Raw genomic sequence first — 14,740 nt, forward strand, 5'->3', positions numbered from 1 at the left:
CGGAGACGTACCTGGCAATAACTCTATAGCACAGTCATAGGGACGATGAGGAGGGAGAGAAGCAGCCCGAGACTTACTGAACACTTCCTTCAGGTCGAGATACTCAGAGGGCACGTTACACAGATCCGCCGCCTTCTCCTGAAACGTAGAAACAGAGACAGACGGACAAGCAGAGACAAGACAAGACTCATGACATTTAACGCTCCACTCAGACACAGACTGGAGCTGCCAATCAATTCTGGGGTTATGTTTTATAAGCCACGGGTGTCCAAGAACAACGGGTGCATGAGGGGAGTCCAGGATGAAAAAAGGGATACTCTCACTGTGATTGCCAGACACAGTGAGAGTGATGGGTTCTGTAGTGAAGGTAATCCGGGGAAGGAGCTGACCGTTGAGGGCGTGGACGGCGATGCTGTTGGTGAGGGGACGGAGGGGAACATGATTAACATGAGCAAATGAAGAGTCCATAAAATTACCTTCGGCCCCGGAGTCCAACAGTGCAGTGCAGATGTGATCCTGTGTGTGCCATCTTAACCTTACCGGAAGGAGCGTGGAGGTCGAGGTGGATGAGGTCTTCTCAGCAGAGATCCCACCCGACAGTAGCCTCAGATTTACTGCCGGGCTGGGCCTTTTACCGGGCAGTTGAAAGCGAAATGTCCTGCCGCGCCACAGTACAGACAAAGGCCCTGGGACCTCCGCCTCTCCTTCTCCTCCCGGGAAAGCCGAGCTCTACCCACCTGCATGGGCTCGGGTTCGTCGGTGTGGCTGATCGGTTCTCTGCCGCTGGCTCGAGTTGACATTCCCTCCCCAGGGGGGAGCCGAGCGGAAAATCCCCGTCGCTCGGCTCGGGAGAGTCGAGAGTCTACCCGCAGTGCAAGATCGATAAGTCCATTAAGGTTGGCGGGTAGATCCAGGGCGTAGATCTCCTTTTGAACTCGATCAGCCAACCCATGCAGGAACATATCCCACTGCGCTTCCTCGTTCCAATTACACTCCGCCGCCAGGGTGCGAAATTGAATGGAATATTCTGAGACGGAACTCCCCCCCTGTCGGAGATCCGCCAACATCCGCGCGGCCTCCCTTCCTGAAACCGCGCGGTCAAACACCCTTTTCATTTCGGCGGCGAGTGTAGCGAACGAGGCACAACAAGGGTCTTGATTCTCCCACACCGCCGTGCCCCAAAGTGCCGCCCTCCCCGTCAATAGGGTGAGCACGAACGCCACCTTGCCCTCCTCACTACAAAATGTGCGTGGCTGCAAGGTGAAATGCATAGAGCATTTAGTGAGGAAGGCTCGGCATAGGTTCGGCTCACCACTATAGACCTCCGGCGGGGGAAGGCGGGGCTCTGGCTGGGTAGCGAGAGCAGATGTTCCGACCGCTGCGAGAGGGGCGGGCGGCGTGGGTGGTGTGGCGGGCGCAGCGGGAAGTTGCAATTGACGCATACGCTGGGTGAGCTCAGACACCTGTGTCACAAGAGCTCTGATGGCCTGACCGGAATCCTCAGAGCCCTTCTCCTGTTTCTCTAGCCGAGAGATACAATCCCGCATGTAATCCTCCATGGTGGGCGGGGTGGTGCCTGCTGCTTCCATTAGTGGTCTGATAGTTCTGTGACGTGCGGACAAAGATGAGGAAGCAAATGCAGGATGAAGTGAATAACAGTTTATTTAGAAAAAGTACAAACAGAGTGATGATGGTGCGATCTCTCAGCTGGGTGACACAGGGGTTAGATGGCTGGTGATGGTGGTGAGAGAGTCCGTTGGTGCTGTGGTGAATCCAGTGCAAACACGAAGACAGCGACAACATCCACGACGGTACAATCCAACACACGAACCAGACAGAGCAAGACGAACCAACACAACGAGGGATCCGGGAAAACTATCAGACGAGGGAGAGAGAATGCTGTGAGTATATATAGGCAGTGGTGATGAGAGACACCTGTGGCGGACTGATTGGCAGCTCAGCTGAGCGAGCGTGACAATCACATGACAAACGAACAAATCACAAGACCTGAGAAGACCGCGGATACATGAACCGTGACAGTGTAACGCTTGTAGCCGGACAAAGAAACAAGGAAATCAAACAAACTTATAAAGGGGAGATAATTACAACAACAGGTGGAGGGGATCACACTAATGAGCAGGAAGACCAAAAAAGGGCATGGGAGAAACCAAACAGACAGTCCAATGGGGGAAACACTGGGAAAAACCAAGACAAACAGTCCAAGGGCGTGACATACACTTTGTATACATTTATCATATATTATTCATGTATTTTAAATAATTAAGAAGTGTATTTTTTATTAATAAACATATGTGGGCAATACATTATAAATATGCTTTGTATACATTTATTATATATTATTCATGTATTTTAAATAATCAACAAGTGTATTTTTTTTGTAATAAAAATATGTGGGAAATACATTATAAATACGCCTTGCATACATTTGTTATATATTTATGTATTTTAAATAATCAACAAGTGTATTTTTTATTGATAAAAATATGTGGGCAATACTTTATAAATACGCTTTGTATACATTTGTTATATATTATTCATGTATTTTAAATAATCAGTAAGTTTATTTTTTATGTATAATTAGTATATTTAAAGGTTTATGAAATATGTTTCAATTCTATTAGAAGTGGTAACAAAATACATTTTTTGGAAATGCTGAGATAGTATGTTAAAAGCACGTTTTAGTTCATCTTCATGGTGTCTCAAAATAGCACAGTTGAGTACACTTAGATGATTTTAAGTTTATCTTAAGAAGTACTTAAGAATAACTTTTAGTATATTGAGTACAAAATTAGTTGCCGAAAATAGAGCACTTTAAGTACATTAGGGAAGTGCACTAAGTGTACTTAAATTGTATTTTAGCACACTTTTTTCACAATTTGTATATTCTTTTAATATATTATTGCAATACTTTAAATTAGTCATAAATATATTTATAAATGTTCAAAAGTAGGGTTCAAGTGTATTTCTAGTTGTAACTAAATATATATTTTTAAATACAGATATAGTATGTTAAAAGCACATTTTAGTTCAATTTCATGGTGTCTCAAAATAGCACAGTTGAGTACACTTAGATGGTATTAAGTTTATCTTAACATATACTTAATACTATTTATTAGTACAATAAGTACAAAATTAGTGTGCAAAAATAGATCACTTTTAGTACATTCCTGAAAAGTGTACTAAGTATACTTAAATAAAGTGTATTTTAGTGCACTTTTTTTAACCTGGGAGAATTACCACACTCAAAATCAGTTTAAGTGTTAGTGCTAATAATGCATTCATATTAGGTGTACTTTAGTACAACTTTTGAGAAAATGTACTTCTACTACAATACATTACTAATAGATTTTTAATCAAATCAATTTAATATAACTTAAAATTACCACACTCAAAATCAATTTAAGTGTTAAGGCTTATAGTGCATTCATATTAAGTGTACTTAAGTACAATTTTGGGGGAAATGTACTTCTACTACAATACATTACTAATAGATTTTTAATAAAATCAATTTAATATAACTTAAAATTACCACACTCAAAATCAATTTAAGTGTTGAGGCTTATAGTGCATTCATATTAAGTGTACTTAAGTACAATTTTGGGGGAAATGTACTTCTACTACAATATATTACTAATAGATTTTTAATAAAATCAATTTAATGTAACTTAAAATTACCACACTCAAAATCAATGTAAGTGTTAATGCTTATAGTGCATTCATATTAAGTGTACTTAAGTACAACTTTTGAGAAAATATTCTTCTACTACAATACATTACTAATAGATTTTTAATAAAATCAATTTAATGTAAACTTAAAATTATCACACTCAAAATCAATTTAAGTGTTAGTGCTAATAATGCATTCATATTAAGTGTACTTAAGTACAACTTTTGAGAAAATATACTTCTACTACAATACATTACTAATAGATTTTTTATATATTAACTTATTTTAAACTTAGGATTAGTGTGTAAACAGTCTACTAATAATCAACTAATGTTTAAAGCATTTAAAGCACACTTTTGAAAAACACACTAATAAAACTCTTTTGCATGTTTTTTCTGTAGTATACTTTATTTTAGTACACTAAAAATTTATTTAAGTATTACTGGTATTTAGTATACTTTTTTCAAGTGTACTTAAGTCCTACTGAAGTATAAACATACTTTTAATTAGTGTATTTATAGTGTATAAACATCACACTTTTTTAACACAAAAAAATAACAATGTACTAAAAATTTATTTGCGGGTATTTAAGTGTATTTTCATTGCATTTAAGTATTTTTTTTTTCACCTGGGTTGACTCGAGACTTACTTGTGACTTGCAAAACAATGACTTGGTCCCACCTCTGAAGAATAGGGATCGTAGTCAGTGGATAACATTTAAACAGTAGACAACTTTTGAAGTGGATCAAACCCTTTTCATCAAAGTTGTCCTAAAACAATACCCGTTTTTTTGTCAAAACTTTTCTGATTCACTTAAAATGTTGACTACTGTATAACAGAGAAGTCGCGCTGTATTTAATCCCTGGTCGCGCATTCGTTTGGTGGGAGATGGTGGCGCCGGTGCGTCGTTCGGTTTGACATCTGGTGAATGCTGTGTTTGTAGCGATGTACATTTAAGCAAAAAACTGAAAAATGTGAGAATACAGATGGTTTTCTATTTATACAGTGATAATTTGAAAGGAATACAATGTAATACAAACCTTAATTTAATTCAGGAAGCTTCACATCAGTCAGGTTTCTTTCAGAAAAAAAATAAAATTGCCGCTGACAAATGTATCCAGTTTTAACCGGTTTGGCACAGACTACCCAATTTTGGGTTACACTGACCCAGCGCTGCTCCAGCGTAGCTACGTGAGGGGGTTCATCATTTGTATTGGCAGTAAAAATTACTCAGCAGCTGAGTTACATAAAAACCAGCACCTGGGTAAAAAAAAATATTAAAAATAACCCTATAGAGGGTTTTCACCATATTTTCGCCATATTGGTGGCACTTAACATAATGCCACTAAACCGAACGAAACTGGCATATTATTGCTGCTGATTATTGCTGCTAAAATTGGTTGATTATTGTCAAGTTTTGGACTGTACTAATCGTTCAGATGGGAAAAAACATTGAGTACTATAGACTGCCAAAAGTTATAACAAATCAAGGAGAAGAGTGCAAAAAACTAAAGAACGAGGCATTTGTGGTTGGTTAAACTGAAGCAGGATTTCCAGGGCAAGAATCTTGACAACATTTGTGTTTGTTCTTATCATTTCTGGTCAGGTAGGTGAAATATTAGGCTAATATTGTCACGTGGAGATAAAGGAGGTCTGGGTCCAAATGCAGGTAAAGGGGTTTTAATGATAAGAAAACAAACAAAAAAGGCCAACACGGCACAAAAACTAATAACTAGAACACAAAATCAAGAACACAATCCAGGCCAGAGAATTCAGAACACAAAATACACATAACTAGAGACAATGCAGACATGAAGCAGAATGAGCAGTGAGGATACTTATAGTCCTGATGATAATAGTGAACAGATGTGGGTGATCAGTGCAAATGACAAAACAGACGTGAAGAATCAGAGAAGTGCAGTGCAAACAGCGACCTCAGGTGGCTGAGGGAAAACCCACAGCCCCGATCATGACAGTACCCCCTCTCTAGGGAACGGCTACCAGACGTTCCCAAAACAAAAATTCTGGAGGGAGGAGGAACGGTGGAAGGTGCATCAGGGGGAGGGATGGCGGGCCATGCCCGTGCAGCGGAGGAACGTGAGCGGACACCGCCGCCAGAGGAACGTGAGCTGGCCTCGCCGCCAGAGGAACGTGAGCTGGCCTCGCCGCCAGAGGAACGTGAGCTGGCCTCGCCGCCAGTGGAACGTGAGCTGGTCTCGCCGCCAGAGGAACGTGAGCTGGCCTCGCCACCAGTGGAACGTCCGCGTGCACCGCAGTCAGAGGAACGTGAACTGGCCTCGCCGCCAGAGGAATGTCCGCGGGCACCGCCGTCAGAGGAACGCGAACTGGCCTCGCCGTCAGAGGAACGCGAACTGGCCTCGCCGCTAGAGGAACGTCAGCGGTCACCGCCGCGTCCGGAACAGAGAGCGCGATCACCGCCGCGTCCGGAACAGAGAGCGCGGTCACCGCCGCGTCCGAAACAGAGAGCGCGGTCACCGCCGCGTCCGGAACAGAGAGAGCGGTCACCGCCGCGTCCGGAACAGAGAGCGCGGTCACCGCCGCGTCCGAAACAGAGAGCGCGGTCACCGCCGCGTCCGGAACAGAGAGCGCGGTCACCGCCGCGTCCGGAACAGAGAGAGCGGTCACCGCCGCGTCCGGAACAGAGAGCGCGGTCACCGCCGCGTCCGGAACAGAGAGCGCGGTCACCGCCGCGTCCGGAACAGAGAGCGCGGTCACCGCCGCGTCCGGAACAGAGAGAGCGGTCACCGCCGCGTCCGGAACAGAGAGCGCGATCACCGCCGCGTCCGGAACAGAGAGCGCGGTCACCGCCGCGTCCGGAACAGAGAGCGCGGTCACCGCCGCGTCCGGAACAGAGAGAGCGGTCACCGCCGCGTCCGGAACAGAGAGAGCGGTCACCGCCGCGTCAGGAACAGAGATGGCGGTTGTCGCCACCTCCTCCGCAAAGCAGGGGCGCTTCCGCGCCGTCTCGGCACTGCGGGTGTCCATCGCCGCCAGGCAGGCGTAGATGAACTCGAACCGAGCTGCCGACGCCGCCTCAAAGGACATCCCCTCCGTGTCCGGAACCGAGCAGGTGGTTGCTGCCCCCTCAAAAAAAATTCTCCCCGCTGGACCCATCACGGATGTCTGCATTCTGTCACGTGGAGATAAAGGAGGTCTGGGTCCAAATGCAGGTAAAGGGGTTTTAATGATAAGAAAACAAACTAAACAAACAAAAAGGCCAACACGGCACAAAAACTAATAACTAGAACACAAAATCAAGAACACAATCCAGGCCAGAGAATTCAGAACACAAAATACACATAACTAGAGACAATGCAGACATGAAGCAGAATGAGCAGTGAGGATAATTATAGTCCTGATGATAATAGTGAACAGATGTGGGTGATCAGTGCAAATGACAAAACAGACGTGAAGAATCAGAGGAGTGCAGTGCAAACAGCGACCTCAGGTGGCTGAGGGAAAACCCACAGCCCCGATCATGACAAATATCTTAAATAATACTGCTTGTACGTATCTTTACCACCTATTAACTTTAGTTTGTCAAAATATTGGTGAAACTGTCGTCTATCATGCTTAAACTCATTCAAATTATTGAGTGCTGGTTTGTTTGGACCTATTGAGCGCTCCATGAACCACGTCAGTGCGTGGCAGAGACGCCGGTGAGATCAAAGAAGCATGATGCAACTCTGTTTTTCAACGGCTTTGGCTATAACTGAGGCTCTGGCTTTAATTGAAGATTGTCTGACCTGACCCAACCCGAGTGGCACTCTTACATTTCGAGCTCGACCTTAATCCGAACCCAAAATCCTTTTTTCACAACAAATAGCCAACATTTGAAATATTCTGTATTTCACAATTGCATGCAACGGTCAGTAAACTAGTAAATGTAAAGAAACAGATTCATCAAAGCTCAAGGCCACACAAGTCAAAAAAAAAACAAAAAAACACTTACCATGAACTTTATGAACAACAGGTGCAACGGTCACATAAATTCCACAGAGTTTTAAATGGGTGTAAGGACAAGATCATAATTGTTTCACTCTGCAGTTGTTCTTGTAAACTGTAAGAAGTTTTCCTAATCGCTGTATCACAATCATTTGTTTACAACTTAATGATTTTAATGTAGGACTTGCATCTGTGTCTCTCTGTACAAGCAATAAAGCTTAGTTCAAAAACATTAATTTTACCCCTTAGTTTCTGAGAAACTAAATGCATTGAGTCAGTATCAAAGACAAAGTCTCTTTCAAGTAAAGTCTGTTCATTCGGCGGCCATATTTGCAATGCGCCAAGGGACAGTTTTACTAAACAGGGCAAATTACGCCAAGAGCGCAATTCCAAACCAGCACCAATGGGAGGGGAAATTTACTAACAATGCGCAAATTAAAGAGTCTCATTTACATCGACGAATGCAATATACCAAGTGCAGTGCAAATTAACGTAGTCGCAAATAAAGAATGGCAACCTACCGCTGGGTAAATATTGGACAGATCACATGCTGGGTTATTTTGACCCAGCTTGTTGGGTTTTATTTTGCGGTGTGTTGGGTGGGGCGTATGTATTTATTTTGCCCTATAAATGGCACAGTAGATTGCCATCTCCTCCCAACGCCATAGAGAGGTATGAGTGTGGCACTTGTCTATCTATTTATCTATAATAAAAGTGTTTAACTTGAAGGTCACGTCTCTGTTTTTCCTTCATTTACTGGCTATAGAACTTGTGTTGCTGTGTTAAATTATTTCCACGGGCACGAAACCGCTGTGGCGTCGTCGGAATCTAGTGTGACCTTTGGGTATCATTCAGTTACACAAGGCAAACTGCAGAGTGAAACAATTATGATGTTGTCATTAAAACCATTAAAAAATGGAATTTATGTGACCAGTGCATCTGTTGTTCATAAAATTTAATAATTGGTAAGTGTTTTTTTATTTTGCCTTGTGTGCTGAACTGGCTGTGAGCCTTGGTGAATCTGTTTCTTTACGTATATTTGTTTACTGACCTTTGCATGCAATCGTGAAATACAGCAGTAAAAAGTTTGGCTATTCATTGTGAAAAACAAATTTTGGGTGTGGGTCGTGTTCGAACTCTAAATTTAACGGTCGGGTCAAATGATCTTGAGTATGGCCAGGTTTGGGCTTCAGTTTAAAGCCTGTGCAGACCTCTACTATAATACAGATAATACATTAAAATAATATGGTAAGACTCACCAATTTGCAATATCAAGCAGCAAAACAAGCTGTTTTGTACAGCTAAAAATAGCTGGATATGCATGAGGCTGGAAGCCAGACCCATAAAATGTATTAATGGCAGAACCCGCTCTTACGGGAAAAACTATGTGGATAACAGCTAATGAATCGAAAGTCGCACACGTTCTTAGAAAATAGCTTAGGCCTACTTCCAAAAATAAAAATAACAAAAAAATAGCTTACTTCCACATTGCAAAATAAGGTTGATATATTTAGTGTTAGGAGTTTGCTCCCAAACTTGCCTTGTTGCCATTATGTCTTCATGGATGAAGAATACGGACATCACCTGTCTCTTTTCATTCATGCCTGAGTATCACAAGCCAACAGGCACAAAATGAGTGGAGGTGGTAAAAGATTCCCGTGTGACGTGTCAGGAAGGAGGAAAGGGAGATTTGGAAGCCTGACAAATAACACATGTCCTAAGGAGAAAATCGTTTTTTTTTTCTTTTCCTGTAGTCATGTGCATGCACTTTAGGACCAATAAACCCCTGAGGCCCCTATTGAACATCAAAAAGAGTTTAAATGCTAATGCCACTGAATGGCAACCCAAATTAAGTGCTGAATTAATTAAAAGACAACCTGTCTGTAAGATCTTCCACTTCACATGTCAAAGTATTTGTCTGGGAGGTATTGAATTGAATGTTAGCTAATTCATATTCATGTTTTGTATTTTTTTAATCCTTAATTTGGTGTTAGTCATAAACTGGCAAACAAAAAGCTTGGCCCTGCCCCCTCTCAGTGATGTATGAACCATAAATCGTTAGACCACACAAAATAGATCAAGGGTCTTTCAGAAGGAGATGTGTGGGTTTAAAAAGAATATGGAATCAGCTATAAATAACAGAACAAGGGCCCCCAGGATCATCTAATGGGATTAAAATGTTTACTTTGCAGAGTTTTGCCTCAAAGGCAAAATTATGGAGTACGTCATGTTTCATTTCAGTACAAGCATCCTTTCCTTTCCTCATCCTTTTCCTGAAGAATCATTTTTATGTCAAGCTGGTTTCTATTATCATTATTTAGAGTGCAGTAGCTGTTAGGCCACAAAAGTTCAGTTCATTTTTTTTCTTTTTGTATAATAGATATATAGCTAGATAAATAGCTAGCTAGCTAGATAGATATATTGATCAACTGATAGATAGATAGATTGATCAACTGATTGATAGATAGACAGACAGACAGACAGGTTGGTTGGTAAGACTTTTGTAGTGCATGGATCCCATCAGACATGAAATAACTTATATTCCTTAAATAACTTCTCCCCCGATCTGCGATTAACACCTGTTTGCTATGAGCCAGACCCCCCCCCCCCCCATCAAGATAAGACTCTTTACAGCCTATAGGAATGCAGGGAGATACACTCTCCTTATTCAGACATATTCCACATACAGTTATATAGAAATCTACACGTATCAATGTGTTACCTTTTCTTATATTGTTGTTTCTGTTATGTATGTCTGTCTCAAACATTAATCCGCAATAGGTGAATTATTGTGTGTGCTAAGACTCTCACATTTAGAATCACTCATTCAACCGAGATGATAGATCATGTTTGGTGTCTATGAGCTGCATTTATGATCTCCTAAATGTTAATGTTTGTTGCATCTTAATAACTCTTTGTTTGATTGGTATTATTGAACTTTTGGAAGTTTTGTGGCGAAACAACCAATCAGCTTCCACATGCAAAACACCATGGTGGAATACAAAGGCTTTCAATCTTCCCTCCAAAACTCAGATAAACCGGATTGGACAAGATCCAACTGTGGGTGTGAACGACCTACAGGTTTAAAAGTCACGCACATCTTCCCTTCCTCTCTCTCTTCCCTTCTCCATGTCCATGGGGGAGGGGCGGCTCACCTAGCATTGGAGATGCGGCCTAAAGTACTCACCCTTCTTCGAAGCCATGCGGCCTAACTCTCAAGGAACTGGAAAAGGACTTTCTGAACTGAACACATACAGAACCAATGCACAACAACAAGAGCTTGCAAGTATCCATTCTTTCTTCAAACGTAGATAGCTGCATTTAAGGCGTTTTATGAAAAACGATTTCAGGTTGTTCAGAACTGTTCATTCCTGTACCATCTCTCTCTCTCTCTCTCTCTCTCTCTCTCACACACACACACACACTCTCTCTCTCTCTCTCCTGCGTTCTGTCTATTTGTGTTTTATGTACGTTGTCTATGTGCGATCGTTTGTAAGTAGAATAGTTTAATAAACAACCATGATTCATGATTCTCTGTGCTGAATGCTTACATTACAATAGTCACTTAAACTGTGTTTCGATCTCATATTGCTACCTTAAGCCCTATTTTGTTGAATTGTTTTAACTCCGTTCTGATTAGTAAAACACGTTGCCGTGACGACGAGCTGACGTAATAGTAATCGATATCACTGAAGAATTTGCTGGACAAAGAAACAAGTCGATATCATCATTACTGTTACTAATCAGAAACTGGAAAATGCGTATATTTAATGACGATTATTATACACAATTTCCTGTGAGTTGAACTACTTTCCTTGACTGAAATGTATGTTTTAAATAACTCATTTCATTCTATTCATTGGTCAAAAGACCTGGTGGATATTTACAGTGTACATGTGATGAGAGAAACATAGTCTCATACATGTACACACACGTACTGATCATTTTAAATTCTTTGAGCTAACAAATTCTCTACACTTTTTTAACTCTATGCTCACTAAAGCTGCATTCTGTAATCAAATATATACAGTAAAAACAGTATTGTAAAATTTTATTACATTTTTAAAAACAATGTGTTATATAAAATGTTATTTATTTATGTGATGGCAAAGCTTAATTTTAGCAATTTTTAGCAATCACTTCACTGTCACATTATCTTTTAGAAATGTATTTATTTATTTATTATTTGAAACTGTGATCCTTTTTTCAGGATTCTTTTTCTTCATTTAAAAGAAGAGCATTTACTTTATCTATATCTGTCTATGTATCTATCTATCCATCTATATAATAACAATGCAAGTCTTTACTGTCACTTTTGAGAAGTTCAATATATCTGAATTGCTGAATAAAAAATATTAATTTGTTTACCAAAAACTCAAACTATAGCTTGCCCCAGGTACCGTTGACTGTTTGAAATAGGCCCTATTCATGTAATTTCAAAACCTATATAAAATAAGACATTTAGTTTAACCTCCTGAACATTTTCTGAAGATTGAGCATAATTTTTCACTGACCATTTGCTGGAAAAGATAAAATTACTTCATTCCTATTTTAGGCCATACATCGTGTTCCTGGAAAGTGCCTATAAGGGAAATCCTGAAATGTTTTCCTCAAAAAACATAATTTTTTTAAGACTGAAGAAGGAAAGACATGAACATCTTGTATGACAATGGGGTGAGTACATTATCTGTAAATTTTTGTTCTGGAGGTGAACTAATCTTTTAACTGAACACATTCAAACGTAAATGCATAATGTTTTAAATACAATATAACTGTTTTAGACAGTGTGTGAATCACACATTTAAAGCGTGTGTGATTTCGAAGTATAGATTTACTTACACACAAACGAATCTGTGAAGTCAATAGGTCTGGGTCTTGCTTTTAATAGACACGTCCACATCACTCTCTGGTGAGTCACTGAGGATGCGGTCAAGAATCATGACCAGGGAAACTATTGGACAAAGTCTCTCCAATTCATCACTTCATGAATGGAGCCGGGGCTCTTCGGTTCAGTGATGAAGAACTCTGAATAAGGGAACGACCTGCCTTGGTTAGACTTATCTCCGGACAGCTTGCCGGTAACCGGAGGATTGTGTGTTTGGGTGTAATTGTGTTAGCACCCTCCCACATATCCTCCCTTGTGTGTCTTCTGTCTCGTCCTTTAATCTCTGCTGTTTGTCTTTGTGATAAGTGATATCCCGTGTCGATCACGATAGATTGTTTATGCCCACCTGATGAGAAGAAGGCTCTGCAACAGCCCCGCTGGATCCACCTTATTTATAGCGTCGGAATCAAATTAGACTGTTTGTGAAAGCCCAAGATACCTGCCATTTCGACTCCGCAATAATCTCAGTCTGAAGTGATGTATTGATGCCTTCAGACAAAGTTTTAATTACGACGTAAGCCGCCAATTAGCGAGGGATGCATTTGAAGATGTTCTTTTTTTAAATAGTGGCTGAATTGTTTGTTGCCAGACATTTAAAGTAACTATGTCTGCGGAATTATATTCCCTCGAGACCAGTAAAGCTGACTGCTATTTCATAGAAGGCTCTAAAAAACCACTCAAACCATGTCACACGAGATAACAATGATGAATGGGGAAGGAAAATGATTTCTTAGTATTACTTTCCCAGATTTTCATCCTGGAGCGCTGGAGCGAGAATCCCATTTTTGACAGAAAGCTGGTGGCGTCAGCGACGTAAAATACATTCATGGGTTGACATTCATCAGAATCTGTGGAGAGGGTTTTTGGCTTGTTAAGAACACTTAAAAGGGGTCATATCATGAAGAATCAAACTAATCTTTTGATCTGGATCTTTTGACTGCGATTTAAAAACATGGAAAAAGAATTTATTGATACTAATTACGTTACATGACGTCTGCTTTTACTCACTGCACATGCAAAGCAGTGTTTACATATAAGTCTTAAAGGCACAGCAGCCAAAAAAATTATCAATTTACATCATTCTAGGGTTCTCATTAAAAAGTAACATTATAAATGGATGTAGAAAACGGCATGATATAACCCTTTTAAACAAGCCAAACAAGACAAATATGTCTGAGAAGCAAGATCCCGACATGCATTTACCATACTGATTATTTTGATATGTTTTCAGAGACATTCTGGCGTGAGAACTTGTAGCACTGTGAGTTCTGGCACAGCTTTTAAGTGGCCGCTTTAATGTGTTTATGCCACACTCTAAACAACAATTAAACACAGCACAGGCCTATATTTCATGTTTGTGTTAATAACCATCCAGATCAGATCAGGGAAATATTTGATTACGATGGAGATGCAGATAAAGCCTCAGTTTTAGTTGATCTCAAAATATCTAATTTGCATTGAGTTAGTAAAACCAACAGAAGGGAAGACAAAATGTTTGTCATTCCTAATACGAGAACAGGATCTCCAAGAATGAATAGTCTGTTTATTAGCTCCCACTCTTGTTTGTGTGCTTTTCTTTTAAGACTTTCTCAGACGCAATCTTACTCCAGTGCTAAAAAAGACACACTGTTGTGATGTTGTATCTGCTAAACTGTCGAAAACAAATAGATAAATTACTTTAATCCAAGACAAAGTCAAGATAAGCTGATTTCGAAATCCTGATGAACAATTACAAAACTACGACTCCAAACTGATCTTGACTCAAAAAAAAAATGATAATGAAAATGCAAATCAAAACGCATGTCAGCACATATAAGTAAGTACTAAACAAGCATGTAAGCAATTAAGTCAAACAAGACATTTAAGGGTGACACCGCGACTTGGTGCCCACCATTGGGATATATAAATGTAATTTTGTGAGATTTATGATCTTATGTTCCCCCGATAGCGAAGAAATGTATTGTCAGTTGTTATGAAATCTGCTCAATTACCGGAATGGAGCAGATTTCATAATAGCAGACAACCCATATTCCAATCAATCATCCGACATAATCAACTAAAAGAGACCCAGAATATGATGTTTTCATGCTCGAGTCATTTATTATCAGCCACAGGAATGCTCTAGAGACATATATCATCAGATCAAACAGTTTTATAATGAATATTTTAATAACATTTTAATTCATAAAAAAAAACAGGAA

Source organism: Garra rufa, chromosome 15 (assembly GCF_049309525.1).
Source record: "Garra rufa chromosome 15, GarRuf1.0, whole genome shotgun sequence".
Taxonomy (NCBI): domain Eukaryota; kingdom Metazoa; phylum Chordata; class Actinopteri; order Cypriniformes; family Cyprinidae; genus Garra; species Garra rufa.